General features: G+C 45.9%; 1 protein-coding gene and 1 non-coding gene across 4 annotated transcripts in view; both read right to left on the bottom strand.

The window, feature by feature from the left end:
• CNIH3 (cornichon family AMPA receptor auxiliary protein 3) overlaps positions 1-22,496 on the bottom strand; it is a 150,619-nt gene that overhangs the window by 38,833 nt on the left and 89,290 nt on the right. The gene's annotated exons all lie outside the window — the stretch shown is intronic.
• TRNAC-GCA (transfer RNA cysteine (anticodon GCA)) lies at positions 4,228-4,299 on the bottom strand. Its single transcript has one exon. It is a non-coding gene; the product is annotated as a tRNA-Cys (tRNA).

The following is a 22,496-nucleotide window of genomic DNA, read 5'->3' as shown; positions in this document are numbered from 1 at the left end:
TAAATTTATGGACAGATGACAAAAGGGAGAACTCTGAGCCCTTCAATTCCTTTCTCTGCCCCAACCCATAAAATAGGAATTCAACCAACAGTTTCCACATCTTAGGGAAGTATTAGGGAGGAAGTATGTGGCCTGGCTTCTCTTGCTTTAGGGACTGCCTGTCCCTAAACTTCATTCATTCTCTTCCTCCACTCCTGCAAGCATGTGGTAGGTTTATGTGGCCAACGTCTAAAGTCTGCTTGCATGGCAACACAAGCCTCGAGCCCACCCCTCTTTGGTATCTGAAGGTGCTGGAATCCTACCTTGACCATCCATGGAGCTGGATGGATAGGACACTGTATTTTCATCCTCATCTAGACTCATGTCTGTTCTCAATTGGTTCAACCCAAAAAGGTGGAGAAGTGTGATTCATTAGCACTCCTTGAGGTACAAGGAGTAGAACCAGGTAAAGATGCTCAATAGATGGCTTCAAATGCTTGCCTGGAATTCAAGAGGAAGACAGAGCAGGAGAGAAGGTATAGGTTTAGGGGCCACTCTAAGATGAATGATGATAGACGCTCCAGCATTGGAGAGGGATGAGCTCAGAGAAAGCAGAATCTTACACTCAAATGTATATAGGGGTAAGCAGGTGGGGGAGTGATTGGAGTGGAAATGAACTGAAAAACGCACTTACCATCTGAAGGCGTCATCACTATCTCACTTCAGCTGATTGTTGCCTTGAGGGGTACGGTTCCAATACTGCCAGGTCCCTTGCAATTATTTTCCCAAAAGAAGCTGAAAATCCAGATTTTTGTATGAAATTTTCAGATTCTTAAAATATTAAAAGGGTTAAACAAAACAAATTGGCAGGCCATATATAACCCATAGACTGTTGACTGGAACTCCTAGTATAGAGCAGGAAGAAAACAAGGTCAAAGGCAGAACACGAATGAACGGCTGCATTTGGAGTGTGAGGGAAGAGGAGTCAAAAAGGAGTTAGAGATGAGTGGACACAAGACAGAAAGAAAATTAAGAGGGTCTAGTGTCAGGAAGTCAAAAAGAAGGAGTGTCCAGTAATGCCACACTACAGAAAAGTCAAGGACGTAGGAATGAAGAAGTCGATCGACTGGATTTGTGACATCATTGGTGACCTTCAAGATACCATTTTCAACTGAATGACAGAAGCATCTGGCAAATTGCAAGGAATTCAGAGATAAGTAGGAGTGAGGAAGTGTAGGCAAGGGGTGTTGATGACTTCCCAGAATTTGGCAAGAATCGAAAGAAGAAATGTGTGGGCTGGCAATATGAAGGGTTACCAAGGTCAGTGAAATTGTTTAGAACAAGGCAGACTAGATGTGTTTAGAGGTGAGGGGGAAAAGAGTTGGATCGCAATGAGAGAGAAAGAAGGTACTCCGGAAAGAGGGAACTAATTTGGATATGCTCCAGACTGAGTCAGAAGGAGACTGAATCAAGGGAACCCACGGAAGGAGTAGAGAGGGGCCCCGGAGGTAGAGAAGGCTCTGAGAGACGAAGATGGAAAGCAGAGCAGGAAAGAGACAGGAACCTGGCGCTGCTGGGCTCCATCTACTCACGAGCGAAAGTGGCCACTGTTGAGAAATGGCAGAGCAGTCTGGACACTGAAGGACAGTGGAGAAAGCCACTTGCAACCAGTGAGGCAGTGTGACAGAGGTGGTGTAGGGATAATTCAGGGGCCAGCTGCAAGCAGTGAGGACCCCCTGTAGGGCGAGGCCAGCGGGGTACTGAGTCAGCAGAGGGGAACTGACGAGGTGGGGCAGGCAAATTTACGGGGCAAGGTGTTCATGCCTGCTGCTCCTTCCTTCAAGGCTACACGCAGGCGCTCAGAGAATACTGAAGAACAGTGTAGCCAGTCAGCTCTCTATCTGACAATCGGGGTCTCAGTCGTGCTGCTCAAAATAATGTGCATCCAGACGCCTTGGAGATCTTGTTAAAACCCAGACCAGGATCCTGTAGATCTCGATGGGGCCTGAGAGTCTGAGTGTATTACAGGCAGCTGTACCACAGCCAGCACAACTGGACTCCCACTGCTGGTTGGCCAATTCCACCAGGAGAAAGGAGAAAATAAAAACTGTGTCTACAAACTTGATGGTAAACTATCACTTGTCCACTTCAGTAGATGGGGTCCCTGTGATGTTCCAAAGAAGCACAGAGCCTTTATTCTAGATTGAGGAGTGGTTTTGTGATTGTTGGTTTTCATCCAACAAATCTACTCTCCTGATTACATCTTGTTTATACTCCCATTAAAACGGACTTCTCTTTCCCATGGTCAGAAGGGAGAGATAGCCAACTGGAGTGTTGATACTGCGGTAGACAATAATATGAAGGATTATCCATCTGTGAATGATGGAAAGTCAACAGGACTTGGAAATATGAAGTGAATAAATAACCCAATGAAATAAAGGTGGGTGGAGGGGGAAAGGACTCAGGGCAAAGAGGGGACAGAGTTAGATTTCACTCTGCCATTTTGGGGGCACTGCATCTCTGTCTTTCTGCACTTTGATTTATCTTCAGGGAAGGAGCTGGACCAGAATTCACAAAGGCAGCTGGATCTTCAGGGTCTAACATTCTAGGATTCTAACCCAGAAGTCTGTGACTACTGGATTGTCAGAATTGGGTCCAGCTTCCATTACCATTCACTCACTGAACGCTGACTCAGCACCCATACGGTGCAGGCACCATGCTGGGGTCTAGGGAGTTTGATTTACAACAGACTTGGCCCCTGTCCTTCAGCAGCTCATGATCTAGTCGGGGAGAGGGAAATGCATTGCTGCCTGGTAAGCCCTAGGGTAGACATCAGCCCAGGGGCTGCAGGACCCTGCAGAAGGGGCAAGACCCCAACCAAGGGAGGAAGCAAAGGCTACCCAGAAATGGTGACACGAGCTGAATTTTAAAGAATGGGTAGGTTCAGCCAAAAAAAAAAAAGGAAGAATGAGCAGGAAGAGGGAAAGTGAATGGAGCTTAGTTGGGTGTGGTCAGAGCAGGGAAGCAGGCAGCCTCAGAAGAACCACCCCCCCCCCCCCCCCCCCGTAGAGACTTTTCCACCACCCACTGCAGCTGCGGATGGAGAAATCAGACACACCCCTGCCACACCCACTTCGGTGAGGCTGCATCAAGCAATTAGACCCTGAAGATCCAGCCCACAAAACACTTCTGGAGATGCTAGGAGAGAAAGGAAAGGAGGAGATGAGGATGCTGGGCAACCAGAGAAGGCAGTGATCACAGGGGCTGGTGACTCCAGATCAATTAAAAATAAACATCGTGGGGCAGGGCTGTGCTCTGCACAGCAGGCTGTAAACAGCAAGCAGGGCAGCCCTCTCTGAAGACTGAGAAGCAGGAAGGGGCAGCCTCCAGCATCCTCCACATAAACCTTCCTGTGGGGAAATCACCTTGCATAGTCCTCTGGTGCAAGGCTCCTCAACCCCGCTGCTGCCCATTGGAAATGCCCGGTGAACTTTAAAAAACTACCCATATTCAGAGATGCTTCGAAAAAGGTCAGTGTCATTAAAAAAAAAATGGAGAGTCTCTTTCGTATTAAAGGAGAAAGTGGGAAATATGGCAACTAAATGCTATGTGCGCTACCCGACTGGGTCCTGGATATTTTTTAAAAACCATAAAGAACTTATTGGGAAAAGAGAGGAAATGTGACTACAGACAACAGTTATCAATAGATAACATTATGATGACAATGGCCTTGGGTGTAATCACGGTAGTGTGGTTATGCTGGAGAGAGTATTCAGGGGTAAAATGTCATCACATGTGCAACTAAATGGTCCAGCAAAAAAAAAGCTACATGCCTGGGGGGAGGGGAGAACAGATACAGCAAACATGGTGAGTGATAACTTTTGGTAAAGACTACATTATAGGTATTCATTATGCTACTCTTTAAAAAAAATTTTATTGGAGTATAGTTGCTTTACAGTGTCGCATTAGTTTCTACTGAACAGCAAAGTGAATCAGCTATACATATACTCATATCCCCTCTTTTTTGGATTTCCTTCCCATCTAGGTCACCACAGAGCACTGAGTAGAGTTCCCTGTGCTATACAGTAGGTTCTCATTAGTTTTCTGTTCTATGAAGTGAAATGAAGTTGCTCAGGGGTGTCCAACTCTTTGCAACCCCATGGACTGTAGCCTACCAGGCTCCTCAGTTCATGAAATTTTCCAGGCTAGAATACCGGAGTGGGTTGCCATTTCGTGCTCCAGGGAATCTTCCCGACCCAGGGATCGAACCCAGGTCTTCTGCATTGCAGGCAGACGCTCTACCATCTGAGCCACCAGGGAAGCCTTAGTATCAACAGTGTACATACATCAGTCTCCATCTCCCAGTTCATCCCACTCCCCTTTCCCCCTTGCTACCCATCTGTTTGTCCTTTACATCTGTCTCTGTTTCTGCTTTGTAAATAAGATCGTCTATATGAATTTTTCATTATTTTACTCTTGAAACATTCCCTTTCATTTGACATTTCTCCCTTCCCCAAGGAAAAAAAAAAAATTCTTTGTAAGTTTCTATGTGCAAATCTCACCACTATATTGGAAACTCAGAGAGTGGGGCCAGGCCCTCAGCATTTTATGAAACACTGCAGAGAGGGCCTTGGTTCAGGCAGTCATGAAAACTGCTGCCCTGTTTCTTCTTGGAGCTGGAAACACCTCTGACCTCTAAAAGCCTGCCCATCCCAGCAGCTGAAAGGCTTTGCCAACTGTTGGAGGTACTAGGAGATTTGGGGGGAGCTAAGGGCCAACCAGTCCATTCTGAAGGAGATCAGCCCTGGGATTTCTTTGGAAGGAATGATGCTAAAGCTGAAACTCCAGTGCTTTGGCCACCTCATGCGAAGAGTTGACTCATTGGAAAAGACTCTGATGCTGGGAGGGATTGGGGACAGGAGGAGAAGGGGACGACAGAGGATGAGATGGCTGGATGGCATCATTGACTCGATGGACGTGAGTCTGAGTGAACTCCGGGAGTTGGTGATGGACAGGGAGGCCTGGCATGCTGCGATTCATGGGGTCGCAAAGAGTTGGACACGACTGAGCAACTGAACTGAACTGAACTGAACTGAAAGGACCAGGTAGGTGTCTGTGCACCCCTACCCAGCCCTGCAGTAGGGAGGGGAGGCGCAGGGTCAGGGAGGAAGTCGGCCCCAAGACCCATTGGGCCACAGCAGCCAGGCCACACAGGGTACTTTCATGCAGTAGTGAACCTGAATGCTGAACCCTGCCTGGCAAAGAGTCTCAAACTTGACTGTGTATTACAATCACCTGGTGGCGGGGGGAGGTTTTAAAAATCCTGACTCCCAGGATTTATGCCAAACCAATTAAGTCAGAATCTCTGGAGACAGAACCGGGCATCAAAATTTCTTAAAACTCCCCAAGGGATTCCAGTGTGCAGCCAAGTTCGAAAAACAGAGCACTTGGCAAACATTAGATATCACGGTTAATAATTATGTGGGCCTGACAAAGGCAGTGGCCAGCTACAGGACTCTACCAGCCCCCATGGGCTGGGTCAGCACCCTGCGGGCATTTCAGCAGAACTAGGTAAGCACCAGGCACTCCCACACCCCAGCCCCCCGCCAAAGACACACACACACCGCTGTGTATAAAACACCTGAGTCACCGCTGCTCTGAAGCTCCCCACAGCAGCCCGTGGGGCATTCTACCCATTCTGACTCAAGGTGAGCAGTGGATGGCAGTGAAGAGCTGTGTGCCAATCAGGCACGAAAGAGGCTGAAGTTAAACAGCTTTGGCTTTTGCCGGTGGTCTGTGAAACTCCAGGGGGGTGAGGGCTTGGGCTGCTGTTCTGGAGGCAGCCGTGTGGGTCGCGCCGGTACACATACTGCAGGGGATAAGGCGTGGGATGCAGGTGGAAGAACAGAAGGTCTGTAGACTGCGGGATGAAAATGACATCACCTATGTAGCAGGAGGGCAGCACATCCTCTTTCTGGTCCTGAAAGAGAAGTGATGCACAGCCCCTTCTCTCCCAGAGACAGCGTTCCAAATCGGCATGAGCTGGAAGGCTCTCAAAGGTCCTGAAGGCTCTCCAGAGGGGATGTGCTGCAAGCGCTAACGTCAGCCCTTCCAACCAGTGTGTTTCTGCGGGACCAGGGCAGTGACTAGAAGGAGGCTGCTGGGGGAAGGATATTACCTGCAGCTTCCGGCAAAAATTCCCCTGACCTTCGAGGAGAGGGCCTCAAGGAGGGAGGAAGGGATGAGGGGAGAGACAGGGAAGTGAGAGGGAAGAAAGGACCCTGGAGTCTGCGAGGATCGCTCTCAGAAGCCCTCCACTCTGGCGGACCGTGAGAAGCCCCTGAGCAGCTCTGGCAAACACCACTGCCCACGCCCCCTTGGCTAATTCAGTGAGACACTCTTATGGGTGGAGCCTCTGCACCCAGAATTTAAAAGCTCTCCAGGAGACTTCAATGTGCTGCCCAGACTGAGAAGCTCGGGTCTGTGAGAACAACTTCCCGACCACAACCTTTTTGGGAAAGTAATTTGGCAAATTTTTTAGAGTACAAATTCATATCCTCTTTAACCTGACAATCTCACTCCTGCGATATAAACACACAAAGGTATTTATTGCAGGGTTACTAATATAGGCCAAATCAACAAAACTGAAAAGAAACAGAAAGTCCACAAATATGAACATGACTGAACAAAGTGGGTGGACTGTGGTGAAGAATCCGCCTGCAATGCAGGAGATCCCAGTTAGATTCCTGGGTCGGGAAGATCCGCTGGAGAAGGGATAGGCTACACCACGCCAGCATTCTTGGGCTTCCCTTGTGGCTCAGCTGGTAAAGAATCTGCCCACATTGCAGGAGATCTAGGTTCAATTCCTGGGTTAGGAAGATCCCCTGGAGAAGGGAAAGGCTGTCCACTCCAGCAGGCCTGGAGAAGTCCATGGACTGTAAGGTCCATAGGGTCAAAAAGAGTCGGACACGACTAAGTGACTTTCACTTGCACTGTGGAATACTATGAGAGTTTGTGATTATTCTTAAAACAGATAGATCTATAGTACTCTGCTGATCTAGAGGGTTGTCCATAATAAAAGGGTATGTGGGGGAAAAGTTACGGAAAAAATTTTTTTCAATTATTGGGGGAAAAAGGCAAAAGGCCAACTCCGAGGGAATGTACACGTACGTATGTGTGTGTGCTTATGTGCACTTGCCTGTGTTTGTGCAGGGAAGTAGGAGCAGAGACCCGAGCTTTTAACATTAGTTATGTCAGAGAGTCAGGAATAGAGAGGAGTTGGGAGCTTATTAATATTTACTTTGAATTAACTGAGCATCATTTTCTAGTTAAAACAAGGAGATACAACTTCTACAATTAAAATCATTAATGAAGAAAACCCACAGAGTGTCTGACTCTTTCAGGATCCTGTAGCCCGCCAGACTCCTCTGTCCATGGGATTTCACAGGTAAGATTACTGGAGTGGGTTGCCATTTCCTTCTCCAGGGCATCTTCTCGACTCAGGGATTGAACTTGAGTCTCCTGCACTGGCAGGTGGATTCTTTACGACTGAGCCCAGGGGTAAGATGACCTAGATTCAAATCCTGGCTTTGCATGTCCTGCCTTCAGTTCCTTAATCCCTCTGCCCTCAATACGCTCATTGGTGAAAGGGGACCAAAGTGATGCCTACGTCAGAATGGCATCCACAGAGATGAGCATTAAGTGAGATGACTCAGGCAAGTGCTTTGCACGACGACATCTGGCATATTCTAGGCCACATACAGTAATTTCATAAACATTGTTGTCGTGGAAAAAATTTTCCCTAAGTCACTAAAGACCAATCTTCAAAGTCTAGGTAAGCTCACCTCCTCCAGCAAAGAAAACACCCAAGCCCCCTTGTCACTCTCTACATTGCTTCAGCCTTCCCAAGAGCTGTGCATATAGTGAGTTTTTTGTTGCAGCCTGCAGGGCACTATGGTGGGCAGTGTTCTTTATGACTTCCTCCAGCTCTGCAAGGGGTCACGCTGTCCTGCTACCAAGTGACAGCCGCTGGGCAGGGAAGTGCCTGGGATCTCCTGGGAAAGGATGTCCTACAAACAAAAAATAGTTGCAATAATTATATAACTTCAGCCATCCTCAGTAACTGGCCCTTCTGTAAATGCTCACAATGCATACGTGGATTTGGTCCTGACCCTGGGCCTGCTGAGGAGAAAGGAGCCAAAGCTAATTAGAATGATGAACGACCCCAGCCTTGTCCAGTGTGTGCTGAGTCAACTCTCTATGTTTGGATGACTGGCTCCACACGCTGCTCCCTGCAAGGGGTGTGACAGTTCGAAGAGGCCAGGCCCTGTTCTTTCTGTTTGGAGCATCTCTCCTGAAGAATGATGGGAGCACTTCTTCACAGGCTTTGCTCAGAACAAGCTAGCTTTTTATTCTGATAAACATGCAATAAAATCCAACAGAAAGAATCAGTCTTGCCTTCTCTTTCCCTGGATAACACTTGTGCGTGATAAGAAAATGCTCCAGAAATCTAAACCCAGGGGCTCACCTTTCACTCTGCTATTTGTCAAGGAACAGAATTCAAGGGAAGGCCAATCACTGCTCCTAACCAAGGGAATGTCGTTGCCATAAAAACTCTTCCCTAGTATCCATATGGATCCTGTGACAGGTTGAATTGTGTTTCCCCTCAAAATTCATATGTTAAAAGTCCTAACTCCCAGCAATCAGATCAGAATGTGACTGGATTTGGGGATGTAAGTCTTTAAATCAATGGGTGTGTGTACGTGTGTGTGCTCAGTTGCTCAGTTGTGTCCGACTCTTGGGGATCGCATGGACTGCACCCTGCCAGGCTCCTCTGTCCATGGAGTATCCCAGGCAAGGATACTGGGGCAGGTTGCCATTTCCTCCTCCAGGGGATCTTCCGTACTCAGGGACTGAACCCACATCTCCTGTGTCTCCTGCATTGGCAAGTAGATTCTTTACCACTGAGGCATCCGGGAAGCCACAGTTGAGGTTAAACCAGGTCATTACAGTGGACCCTGATCCAATATGACTGGTGTCCTTATAAGAAGAAGGCACTAGGACACAGACACACAGAGGGATGACCAGGTGAGGAAGCAAGAAGAAGTCAAGCCAAGGAGAGAGGCCTCAGGAGAAGCCCACCCTGTTGACACCTTTGCCTCTTTCTGGTAGTCAGACTAGAGAAAGGCAGGGCACACACGTGCTTGTGGCTGACAGGGGATTGCCTGAACGGATAAATGCCGGTGGTCAGAGGGCAGTATCCAAGTGTGCTCTGCAAATGCCATGTATGGAACTGTCCTGGGAAATGCAGAGAAACATGCTTTTAATCCCTAGTGCATGGAGACATAAAAACTACTAGAAAGGGCAGGCGTTTGAAAATAGAGCTGGATTTCAATCCAGACCCAGCACTCCCCACCTGAGTGATGTTAGCCCTCGGGTCTCAGGTCCCCATCTCCACCTCACAGAGTTGATGTAAGAATAAATCCAAGACTGTGGGAAAAGTACAGAGCATATCCAGCCATTCTGCCAGCAAAGAATTACTGAAAAGGTACTGTTTTCTAGGTCAGGTAAGCAGGGAACAAGAAACAAGGGCCCTGCCCTCATCAACATTATAGTTGACTAAGGAAAACAAACATTTTATAAAGAATCGTCCTTCTGACTTTGCCCTCCCACACTGCATTCCTTTCAAGTTCACAATATTGGGGCTTGAAGTATTTCGTCAATAACTGAATAACTTAAATGTCAAATACTCAACAACAATCCAAGGTCCCTCGTTTTTGGTTTCTATTAACAGTTGGCATCAACACTATCAAAAAGCATTTGAAATAGCACAGTTATACGTGTGTGATAGTTTATACAAAGAGAATTATACAGACCCTCACAGGAGAGGCGTTGTTGCTCATTTAATCAGTCCATCCTGCTGACGTCATCTGCACAGTGTATACATTCCCGAGAGCGGGGATCTTGCTTAAGTGCTCCCTTATTCAGTTCCTACCAGGACACCAGCAACACCGGCACCACTTTGTGCTGATGCGCTGAGTGGTAAGGGCAGTGATGTCACCACGAGGAAGGCCACAATAGCAGAGCTGTTTTTCCTGTGTGTTGCCCGCCCACCTCCCTGTGCTATAATCGGGGACCATTGTCTTCCAGAATTTCATCACTGCTTGGACCATGTGGCAGACACAGAAAGGGAACAGTATGGCTTTTCTGTCCCTTTGTAATAATGGCACTTTGCATTTGTATAGCACATTTCACGTATTCAGTGCATTTTCTTGTCTATTGGCTGGTCTTATCCTAATGAAACAAAACCCCATGTGTTTTGTAATTGTCTGTGCCGTAGAGACAGCTTAGGAATCAGAGTCAGTGAAATTGTGCTGGAGGAGGCCCGATGCCCCAAATCTCTTAAAGAATAACAAATCCCATAGAAGTTGCGAATGGAGCCAGCATGATAATGCAGCAATACAGCTATTCCGTGGGGAGCAGATGCATCTGGAGCATGGGAATCAATTCAGCACAAGCTGGGGAGCCCAGAGGAGTTCTCTTCTGAGTCTCAGGGCTCTCCCTGTGGGCCCTGCCTGGGCGGAGGCTGGTACTCGGTTCTAACTGTAGGGAGAGACAGAGACTGGGCAGCAACCTCAGGGAATCAGAGACCATTAGGATTTGGTAACACTGGTACATTTTGTGGCCCAGAAACGTGACCCAGAAATGTTTCTTGCTTTTTCAGCAGTTTGGAAAGGGCAAGAATGAGTATCTGGAAGGGTGAGCATTTCGGGGATTGAAAACCAGAATTTTCGCTTATCGCATTTTGGAAAAGGCAGCAGCTAGAAGCAAAGCTCGCACGGAGAAAAACAAGTTGTCTGCCCGTTACTCGCAAGGCGTCTCCCACTGGGTTGAGCATCTCCCAGGAAGCAGGAAGTTAGGCCCTCACTCCTTTAGTCCACCTGGGCACCCACTGGTAAATTATTGCTTTTACTCTGGTACCATTTAGAAAATTACAGCTCTCTAAATCATACTCTGGGGGACCAAGCAAGAGAAAATGCCTCCTCACCTGCATTGCCAAAGCCTGGTCTACCCTTCAACTCAGTGATTTGGAGCTTCGCTACACATTAGAATCACCTAGGGAGCTTTTCCAACACCCCCTCCACCCCTGCCAATGCCCAGGCTGTGTTCCAGAACACTGAAAGAGAAACGCTGGGGGTGGGATCCAGGAACAGTACTTTTTAAGCTCCCCAAGTGATTCCAGTGTGCAGCCAAGGTTGAGAACGAGCCTGCTAATCATCGGGTTGGCCAATAAACTCGTTTGGGTTTTCTAGAAAGTATAATGGACAAACCTGAACAAACTTTTTGGCCAACCCAAAACATCCATTCTTGTGCTCAGTGGGATGCTCTGGCAAGTGAGGGATGCTCTGACAAGACAAAGCCTGTCACACCTGCCACAGACCTTTCTTTGGTCTCCTTCACTTGCCTTAATCCCATGCTCAGCAGTGATAATTCTACTGCATACATTAAGAAAATAACAATCCAAGCCATTGTGTGGTTGCTGGGCTCATGCTCACTAATCCATTTAGCTAATTAACATGAATCAGACACCATGCTAGGCAACACAGCAGACACAAAAATTAGGAGGACATGATCCCTGCCTTCAAGAATCAACCATGGAAGACAAGGTATATGAGTGACTGTGATTCGAGGCAATGTGAGATCAGAGGTTTCAGACTTAGGCAGGAAATCAGAGAAAAAATGAGCTGGACTGATGTCTTCACAAATAACACATCTCATAGATATACACACACACAAACAATCATCAGCACACAACACGGAACTCCATACGCAGCAGGTCTAAATGAATTCTGCTTGAATGAATGAAGAAATTCAGACTGCTCTCACTGGAGCTCATCAAGGCCAATACCCAGGACTCCCTGCCTCCTTTCTCTACCCCCACCATGTCCAGGCTCCTCCGGGTACCACCAGATGTCACCTCAACCTCTAATACTGAGTCTCTCTGCCCCCATCCCCTTTGCCCACGTCACACTGCCCTTGGAGTTCCGGGATGCCCGACAGTGGCTGGGTGCCCTGCACTGACCACTCTGCTGAATGAATTTCTCCCAGAGACCAAGGCAGCTATCCTCTACCATCCATTCCCCCTGCTCTCCGAAATAAAATCCCTGATCTGAAGCTAAGCATATAGCAACCCCCATGCCCACCCCGCAGAAAAGACCAGATATGGCCATTTGCCTACGATCTGGCTGGTGAATTCAGTGGAAGTGATGTGCACAGCTTCCAGGTCCTGTCCTTCTCTGAAGTAGCCCTTTTCCTGTTATCCCTCCACCCTGTTGCTTGAAATGACATCATGGTGTGATGCCCTCATGAACCACATGGACAAGAAAATGCCTTAATGATGGCAGAGCTCCGAAGGCAGGAGGAGCCTGGGTCCCCAGACACCTCTGTGAGGCAGGGTCCTCTCCCACCCCACCCTCAGCCCAGACGCGCTCCTCTCAGACAGAGCGGGCTCCCTTGTATCTTTTACTCACACTCAGACCTGTAAACCGCTTTCCTGCCTCCATCACATCCTACAGTACGTGGAGTTTCTTTGTATATTAAACAAGGGAGAAGGTGCAGCAGAAAACCAAATGACCCCTGTCAGTACGGTCAATGACTTGTGACTTCTCATAGCAGAACTACTGAGAATCCATAAGTCTGCTTAGGTCAGCCTTCGAGAATCTGCTTTGCTAATGAATTCGGTAAGTTGACTGGCCTCTTTTTTCTGGTCTACGTGGTCCGTGGAGACTACAGGGGAAACTACGTGATGGTCATTCTTGGTGAGTGACTCATAGATACTGATTTCTAGAGTCAACAGAAGCTCTGTAAAAGGTGAGCAAGGTTACCAGCTCCTACAGACCAAGACAACAAAATGCAAAGGGAGTACACAAGGGCTCTGGGACCAGACCTGTGAGCTAGCTGACCTTGCCGTCAATCTACCATATTTCTGAAGGGAAGGGATAAGATATCACTTTACTCCTGTTAGAAGGACTAGCATCAGAAAAGATGAGATAGCAAATGTTAGAGAGGATGCGGAGAAAAGGGAACCCTTGTGTACTGTTGGTGGGACTGTCAACTGGCGCATCCACAATGAAAAACAGTCTGGAGGGTTCTCAAAAAGTTAAAAATGCAGCTATCACATGAGTGAGCTCCAGCAATTCCACTTCTGGGTATGTATCCAAAAGGAAATAAAAACACTATGTTGAAGAGATACCTGCACCCTCCATGTTCAGCATTTTTAACAATAGCCAAGACACGGAAACAACCAGAATGTCCACTGACAGATGAACAGATAAAGCAGTTGCAGTATATATGTTTATATGCTTAGTCGCTCAGTCATGTCTGACTCTTTGCGACCCCATGGACTCTAGTCCACCAGGCTCCTCTGTCCACAGGGATTCTCCAGGCAAGAATATTGGAAAGGGTTGCCATGCCCTCCTCCAGGATATATGTTTATAATGGAATATTCATTTCAGTTCAGTCGCTCAGTTGTGTCCAACTCTTTGTGACCCCATGGACTGCAGCACGCCAGGCCTCCCTGTCCATCACCAACTCCCAGAGTTTACCCAAACTTCTGTCCATTGAGTTGGTGATCCCATTCAACCAGCTCATCATCTGTTGTCCCCTTCTCCTCCTGCCCTCAATCTTTCCCAGCATCAGAGTCTCTTCAAATGAGTCAGCTCTTTGCATAAGGTGGTCAAAGTATTGGAGTTTCAGCTTCAACATCAGTCCTTCCAGTGAACACCCAGGACTAATCTCCTTTAGGATGGACTGGTTGGATCTCCTTGCAGTCCAAGGGACTCTCAAGAGCCTTCTCCAACACCACAGTTATTCAACCACAAAAAGAAGGAAATTCTGCCACTTGTGACAACATGATGGAACTTGAGGGCATTGTGCTAAGTGAAATAAGTCAAACAGAGAAAGATAAATACTGTAGGATCTCATTTTCATGTGTAATCTAAAAACAAAACAGTAAGAACAACAACAAAAAACTAACAAAAAGAGATCAGATTTTTGATTATCAGAAGAGTGAGAGTGAATTTGATAAAAGTGACCAAAAAAGTACAAACTTCTAGTTTATAAAATAATTAAGTAGTAGGGATATGATTGGAGAAGGCAATGGCACCCCACTCCAGTACTCTTACCTGGAAAATCCCATGGATGGAGGAGCCTGGTAGGCTGCAGTCCATGGGGTCACTAAGAGTCAGACATGACTGAGAGACTTCACTTTCACTTTTCACTTTCATGCATTGGAGAAGGAAATGGCAATCCACTCCAGTGTTCTTGCCTGGAGAATCCCAGGGACAGAAGAGCCTGGTGGGCTGCCATCTATGGGGTCACACAGAGTCGGACACGACTGAAGCAACTTAGCAGCAGCAGCAGCAGCATGGATGTGATGGCATTTATGGCACCAACTGGGCTTCCCTGGTGGCTCAGACAGTAAAGAATCTGCCTGCAATGCAAGAGATCCGGGTTCCACCCCTGAGTTGGTAAGATCCCCTGGAGGAGGGAATGGCTACCCACTCCAGTATTGGAGAATTCCATGGACAGAGGAGCCTGGTGAGCTACAGTCCATAAGGTTACAATGAGTTCAACATGACTGAGTGACTAACACTTTTCACTGTCATGGCACCAATTAATGGCCTCCCTGTATCCAAGCTCATTGCCTTGGAACTCTGTAATCCCTTCCACTGTGACCCTGGGCTTGGCCATGTGACTTGCTTTAGCCAATAATAAGACACTAGAAGATTTGATGCGGGCTTCCCAGGTGGCTCAGTGGTAAAGAATCCACCTGCCAATGCAGGAGACAGAGGAGACATGGGTTCAATTCCTGGGGCCAGGAAGATCCCCTGGAGGAGGAAATGGCAACCTGCTCCAGTGTTCTTGCCTGGAAAATCCCATGGACAGAGGAGCCTATCAGACTGCAGTCCATGCAGTTGAAAGAGTTGAACACAACTGAGCACAACTGAGCGCAGGATTTGATGAAAACCAAGCTTGAAAAAATGCTTGTGTATTTCTACTTCTCTTGCTTCTCTATGACACCACAAGAAAAAGTCTGGAATAGTCTCTGGAAAATGAGATGACCCACCCCCGCTGAGGGCATCCTAGACTAGCTTACAGCCTGCTGACTGCAGGCAGATAGATGAATGAGGCCCAGCCAAGACCAGAAGAACACCTTCGTCTCCCCACAAGCCCAGCCAAGATCAGTGGAACTACCAGATCACTCAAGGACTTACAAGAAATATAAATCATGGTTGACACGAGCAGCTATCACATGGCAATGGAGACCTAATAAGGATAGGGTCAACCAGCTCCCCCAGATTAGAGTGAAAAGCCAGGGCCCCTGTGGGAAGCCTAGTGTGCTGCAGTTCATGAGGTTGCAAAGAAGCGGAACAACTTAGCAACTGAACAACAATAGTGTGTAAGGCAGCTGTCGTGAAGTCCTTGGTTTCTCCAGCTGCAGTTTGGGAGTGGAGTGAAATGAGGACAGAGCTCTTCCTCCAGCTTCTGGTTCAGCAACCCTGTGACAGCACCATTATCCACACAGCGAGTAAAATGTCCCCCCTTTCCCTTTGACTAACAAGGAGTCTGCCACAGAAGGCAGAAAATAAATTATACATGAGACACAGTTTCTGAACTAGTTGCAAGTTCTGTTCCAGGATATTTTTACTTTTCTTCAAACATTCCCTCCAGGGGTGAACAATTCCACCAAGAAATTAAATAGAATTAGAAAAGAGCCTTAAAGAGATCCGCTTGGCCCCATCACGGTGAGCTAACCATATGATAGGGTCCCTGAGGCCTTCTGGAGCTTTGGTATTTGTATCTTCCCTTTAAAATAGCTGAGCAATATTGCTGTAGTGGTGGTCCTTAAGGACTGTGTTTCAGAGAGAACTGACAATTTCTCCTTCAATGTGGAGAATGAAACTGTGGACTGTGTCCAAACAGACTTGCCTTCAAATCCCAGTTCTACCAACTTATGACCTAAAACACTCCAGGAAACATGTATCGAAACTCTCTAAGCCTGATTTCCTCACCTGTTAACTGGGGCTGTTAATCGTGGCTACTTCATAGACGTTGTGAGGATTAAAAGAGTCAATCCTTTTAAAGGCACACAGTAGTCATTCAAGAAAGGTAAGCAGTATTGTCATGCCTTGGACATTCCCCAAGCCACAGAGAATTCTCATCTGGAAAACTTTTGAGCCAAGGATGATCTCTCCAAGGCATTCCACACAACTGCCTCTGAGTTTCTGCATCGCTTTTCTCAGTAGTATGTCTCTCCATGAAAATACACCATTCCCTCCAGAGCCCTGCAGGAAGAAATACACTAACAGCTAAAAGGACTGGAAATCAAGCAACTCCCTCGTGGCAGGGAGTGCCAGTGATTACAGAAAAGACATCATCTTTGCCACTCTTCCACATAGTTAATGCATGACAAATTTTGTGCTCCAAAGTGACATGAGTCTTTCTCCAAGTTCTGGTATATAAATGCACTTAGTAGCCTCCTCTTAGGTCAAAGAAATTGGGACAGAGTTTGAAAGTGTCTATTTATAAATTTGTAGAGTCAGCAAATGGCTGATCTCTGCCACAGAATGAAATCTCTTAAAAAATAAAAAGATTCCCCCTCCACCTTATAAAAATGGGAGATGCTTATAGTAGTATCAGCTACCTATTGCCATAATAATGCTGTATAACAAATCACTCCAAAATCCAGTGGCTTAAAACAACAGTTATATTTGTTCATGCATCTAGAGGTTGACTGGGTGTCACGTCACCTAGTGGGTTTGGCTCTGGGCTACAGGTAGGCTAAGGGCTGTATCTCATGCCTCCCATGCTCCTTGCACCAGTGGGCTGGCCTTGGTGATGTCAGAAGTGCAAGAAAGGAAGAAGAAATGTCCAGTTACTCTCAGTGTCTCAGTACACACTCACAAGTCCTCCCTCGTTCCAGGGGACACATCCCGTCACACGGCTGAACCCTATATCAGCAGGGCTGCTTCCAGCAGGAAGAACTGCAAAATCATATGCAAAGGTCATGGACACAGGCAGGGCCAGCTTCAGGGACGTGCCACCCATGCAGACGTACCTGGCCCTATACTCAGGAGGGCCCCACCCTTGGCTGAATGCTCTGTTGTCAGCTGTGTAAGATTACCAATAAATTTTTGTCATGGAGCCCCAAGTTTTCATTTTTTACTGGGCCCAGCCAATTATATAGCCAGACTTGAATATGGGGGAGGATAAAGAATTTGGAACAATAATGAATCTTCCTACTTAACAAACTGACTTTGGACTACAGAAGTGTCATATTAATTTCCCAACTCCTCCAAGATCCTGCATTCAGCACCACATGGAAGAATTTCTGCAGTGAATCCAGGTTCACACCATTCAGCTTCAGATCACACCACAATGCCCTCCCTAAGACAGAGGTGTGGTTCTGACAAGCATGGAACACGGAGGGGCCTAAGTGGTCATCAGTTGTTACACTTGGGGCCTTACCCCCATCTTGTTCTTTCCAGAATTAAACTTGGAGCACCTGGCCCCCTGCACCAGGCTGGTTATACTTCCCCAGTGAACTCAACACCCCCACCTACCTCCAACCCCCCCGCCCCACTTATCCTCTTTTTTCACATCTCACTGTGACTGCTAAATGGAAAGAATAAAATCATCCATCCATGAGAGCTTTTCACATCCACCACAGTCAGAAAACCTGCAGAGAGACTAGACACACTCTTGGGGAAATCAGGGGTGTGAAACGGAGAATCAAAGGTTTTTCAAACCAAACGGACATCCCAAAGCCTCTCAGGCAGGTTCAGTCTAACTCAAAACCATCTTAGACATCAGGTGAACTTCATCTGAGGGAGGTGAACATTTCTTAGTCCCTGAGATGAACAACCCCAAGGTTAGATGACAGCTGCTTATGAACAAAGTTTCTCTTCATTCTACGCCACTCTCAGGCTCTCATTTAAGTTCATTTCCTCTAACCAGTCCCTGAACTTGGAGATGCAACAGGAGGCCTCTAGCCAATCTCCTCCACATGAGAACCCTTCCTGAGAACAGCCGTCTAACCAACCTCTGCGCTCCATACTCCAGCCGGCTCTCTACATTTGACAGTGACCCTCAGAGCGACAGCACGCCTGGTGGGAGGGCAAGTGGCTCTTGGCACGAAAAAATGAATCATAAGCACAAATTGACACAAGAATCCTGCAGTTCAGACAATTACCCAAAGAACACATTTTCTGATAATTATAGAGCTAAAAATGGACCCACTCTGAAAATTCCTTCCTCTCTCCCAAGAAAGCTGAGGAGGTGGTTTAACAACAATCAACTGCTGAGATGCATCACATTCCGGGGTACTTAGGAGATGAGTTCCAAGAAATTTCTTGGAAGGTACAGTTCCCACAAGGTGGTGGTGCTAAAGAAACCTATTCACCCTCCCCACCTTCCCTAGCACGTGTTCACAGCTGGGGAATCTGAACTTGGAAACCCATTCAGAACTAGCCAGAAGGGAGGAGGCAGGCCTTCCTGCCCCATGACTCTGCTTAAATGGCAAATGACCCTCACCCCCACAAAATGTGAGGGGCTGTAGCCAGTCCAGGGTTACTTCAGCACCATGGGTATGTTTGGGGATGTTATAAGAAGTTTTAGGCAGCAGCTAAGGGTCAGGATAATAAGAGTAACATTTAGTACGTGGTGAGTATTTATGAGCTAGACGCACATGTACCATCTCATTTAATTCTCACAACTCCATGAGGAGGGTGATGAACTTATCACCCCCACTTCAGAGTCACACTGGGGGCGACACAGAGAATCCGGGCATAGGCGGGAAGTACCAGAAGCCTGCACACTTTGCCAGCGCCCTACATCATGCGTCCAGTGCCTGTCCAGAACAGGCAGAGAGAGTTTATTCATAAGGTTAAAATACAGACTACAAAGAGGGGAGAGGACAGAAACACAGAGGAAAGGAAGGGGATAGAACCTGAGCTTAGAGATCTTCTGTGTCAATAATGAATACAGTAAAGAGTTAAATTCAATTTTAAAATACAAACCTGATGTACATAGCAAATGTGGTAAGATTTAAGTTTTGTGCTTTGTCATGGACACTGTTGAAGTGAAGAAATGAAAAGACTATTACAGGATCTAAACAAGCTTCAGAGCTTTTGCACAGCAAAGGAAACCAATAACAAAATGAAAAGATGACCTATGGAATGGGAGGAAATATGAGCAAATGATATGACCAAAAAGGGATTAATGTCCAGAATATACAAACAGCTCACACTACGCAGTAGCGGGAAAAAAAAAAAAAGAAAAATTTTTAAATGGGCAGAAGACCTAAGTAGACATCCTTCCAAAGAAGACAAACAGATAGCCAACAGGAACATGAAAAAATGTTCAACATCGCTAATTATTAGAGAAATTCAATCAAAGACACAATGAGGTATCACCTTGTATCTGTCAGAATAACCATCATCAAAAAGAGAACTTTCCTACCCTGTTTGGTGGAAATGTAAATTGGTATAGTCACTATGGAGAACAGTAAGGAAGTTCCTTAAAAAACTAAAAATAGAGTTACCATATGATCCAGCAATCCCACCCCCGGGCATAGCTCTGGAGAAAACCATAATTTGAAAAGATACATGCACTCCAATGCTCTCTGCAGCACTGTTTACAATAACCAAGACATGGAAGCAACCTAAATGCTCACTGACAGAGGAAAAGATATACAAAGAAAGTGTGTGTGTGTGTATGTGTGTGTGTGTGTGTGTGTACACCATGGAATATTACTCAGCCATAAAAAAGGATGAGATAATGTTATTTGCAACAACATGGATGGACCTAGAGATTATCATACTAAATGAAGAAAGTCAGAGAGAGAAAAACAAATATGATATAATTTATATGTGGAATCTAAAAAAATGATACAAATTAACTTTCTAAGTCTCAGAAAACAGATTTAGAAAACAAATTTATGGTTACCAAAGGGGAAAGGGGGGAGGAATAAATTAGGAGCTTGGGATTAACATATATACACCAAAGTATTTAAAGTAGATAACCAACAAGGGCCTACTATATAGCACAGGGAACTCTACTCAATATTCTCTAATAATCTAAATGGGAAAATAGCTTGAAAAAGATAGATACGTGTGTGTGTGTATATATATATATATAACTGAATCACTCTGTTGTACACCGGAAACTAATACAAAACTATAAATACACTATTTACTGAGCATACCTGCTCAGTCGTGCCTGACTGTTTGTGACACTATGGACTGTAGCCCACCAGGCTCCTCTGTCCATGGGATTTCCCAGGCAAAAATACTGGAGTAGATTGCCATTTCCTCATCCAGGGAATCTTTCCAACTCAAGGTCTGAACCCACGTCTCCTGCATCTTCTGCACTGGCAGGTGGATTCTTTACCACTGAGCTACCTGGGAAGTCCCCCAAATCAATTATATGCCAATATAAAATATTTTTAAATACAATTAATTTCTCTAAAAAAAGCCACAATGAGTTATCACCGCATACCTGTTAGAACGGTTATCATTAAAAAGTCTATAAATAATAAATGCTGGAGATGGTAAAAGGAAGAAAAGGGAATCTTCCTACACTGTTGGTGGAAATATGTAAATTGGTGCAGCCACAATGGAAAACAGTATGGAGGTTCCTTAAAAAACTAAAAATAGAGCTACCGTATGATCCAACAACCCAACTCCTAGGTATATAACTAGGAAAAATGAAAACTAATTCAAAATGATACCAGTACCCTAATGTCCACAGCACTAGTTATAATAGCCAAGACATGGAGGCAACCTCAGTGCCCATCGATAAACAACTGGCTTAGGAAGATATGGTGTATACATATGTATACAATGGAATATTAATTGGTCATAAAAAATAAAATATTGCCATTTGCAGCAACATGGATAGACCTAGAACATATTATACTTTCGTTGAGTAAGTCAGACAGAGAAAGAAAAATACTATATGATATGGCTTCTACATAGAATCTAAAAAATAAGACAAGTGAACCTATATATAAAACAGGAACAGATTCACAAACATGGAAAACAAATGTATGGTTTCCCAAGGAGAGAGGAAGGAGGGGAAGGACAAATTAGGTGCATGGGATTAACAGATACAAACAACCATGCATGAAACAGGTGAGTAACGATTGGCTGTAGAGCACAGGGCTGTAAGATGGGACCTCGGCAGAGGCAGCCACAGGCTACTGCCTGCTGTCTGGCTAGAGTCAACGGTCAAGCAACACAGGAGAGTGAGCGAGGCTCAGATGTGACTGACAGAGGTTACTGCTCTGCCAGAGAATTCAGGACGGTACATTTTAAATGGGGGCGGGGGGCAACTTGGAGTTGAAATACCTTGGGTATCAGTCTTAAAAAATTAACTGGAACGCAGGATGCAGCATGCTTGGGGCTGGTGCATGGGGATGACCCAGAACGATGTTATGGGGAGGGAGGTGGGAGGGGGGTTCATGTTTGGGAATGCATGTAAGAATTAAAGATTTTAAAATTTAAAAAATAAAAAACTAAAAAAAAAAATAAAAATAAAAAAAAAATAAAATTCAAAAAAAAAAAAAATTAACTGGAGACTATGGAAGTGACCGCTGGAGAGGATTATTGGTGTCCGAGACATTCTGTGGGAAAATAATCTACAAATTCATGAATCACTCTTAAAACCACATACATGCATATGTGCTCAGTAGTGCACAACTCTTTGGACCCTTTGGACTGTAGTCCACCAGGCTCCTCTGTCCATGGGGTTTTTTAGGCAAGAGTACTAGAGTGGGTTGCCATTTCCTCCTGCAGGGGATCTTCCCAAGCCAGGGATCAAACCCACATCTCCTATGTCTCCTGCATTGGCAGGTGGAGTCTTTACCCACTCAGCCATTGGGGAAGCCCCTTAACACCAAATGTCATATGTTATTTTCTTAATCATTCTTTATTCCTTGGATCACTAGTATTTTCATTATCTGAGCTTACTTCCCGCTGTGTCATAGCAGATGCGAAACCCTGACATACTGAGTTTCTTGAAAAACAGTAAAGGACAAGTAATTAGCTAGAAAAATAACTGATTTCTTGATTAAGCTCTCTCTCCCAATGAAAGGCATCATTATTGAAATATAGGGGAAAAAAATCAAAAGCTTGCAAAATTGTTTCCCTCCCATCAATGCTGGCATAGCATTTGATTCCTCTCCTATTCACATAAGGCTCAAAAACTCCTTTTGGGTGGACAGGGGGCTTTCCTACAGCCTGTAGCCCATCCACTCTGAATAGAGATCAGGGATGTCCCTTGGCTCAAGGTAATGGACTCTTAGTTCTACATGCAAGTTGCTATTCTCCACACTTTGCTACAAAAAGTACATGCTTTCCTTATTGGAGAGTGGCAGCCTGATCTCTCTGTCACAGGGGCCTCCCAGCTACATCAGCAGTTCAGTTCAGTTCAGTCGCTCAGTCACAGAGCCCTGC

This window comes from Ovis canadensis, chromosome 12, assembly GCF_042477335.2.
Source record: "Ovis canadensis isolate MfBH-ARS-UI-01 breed Bighorn chromosome 12, ARS-UI_OviCan_v2, whole genome shotgun sequence".
In the NCBI taxonomy this organism is placed as follows: domain Eukaryota; kingdom Metazoa; phylum Chordata; class Mammalia; order Artiodactyla; family Bovidae; genus Ovis; species Ovis canadensis.
This window is presented reverse-complemented; position numbering and strand designations above follow the sequence as displayed.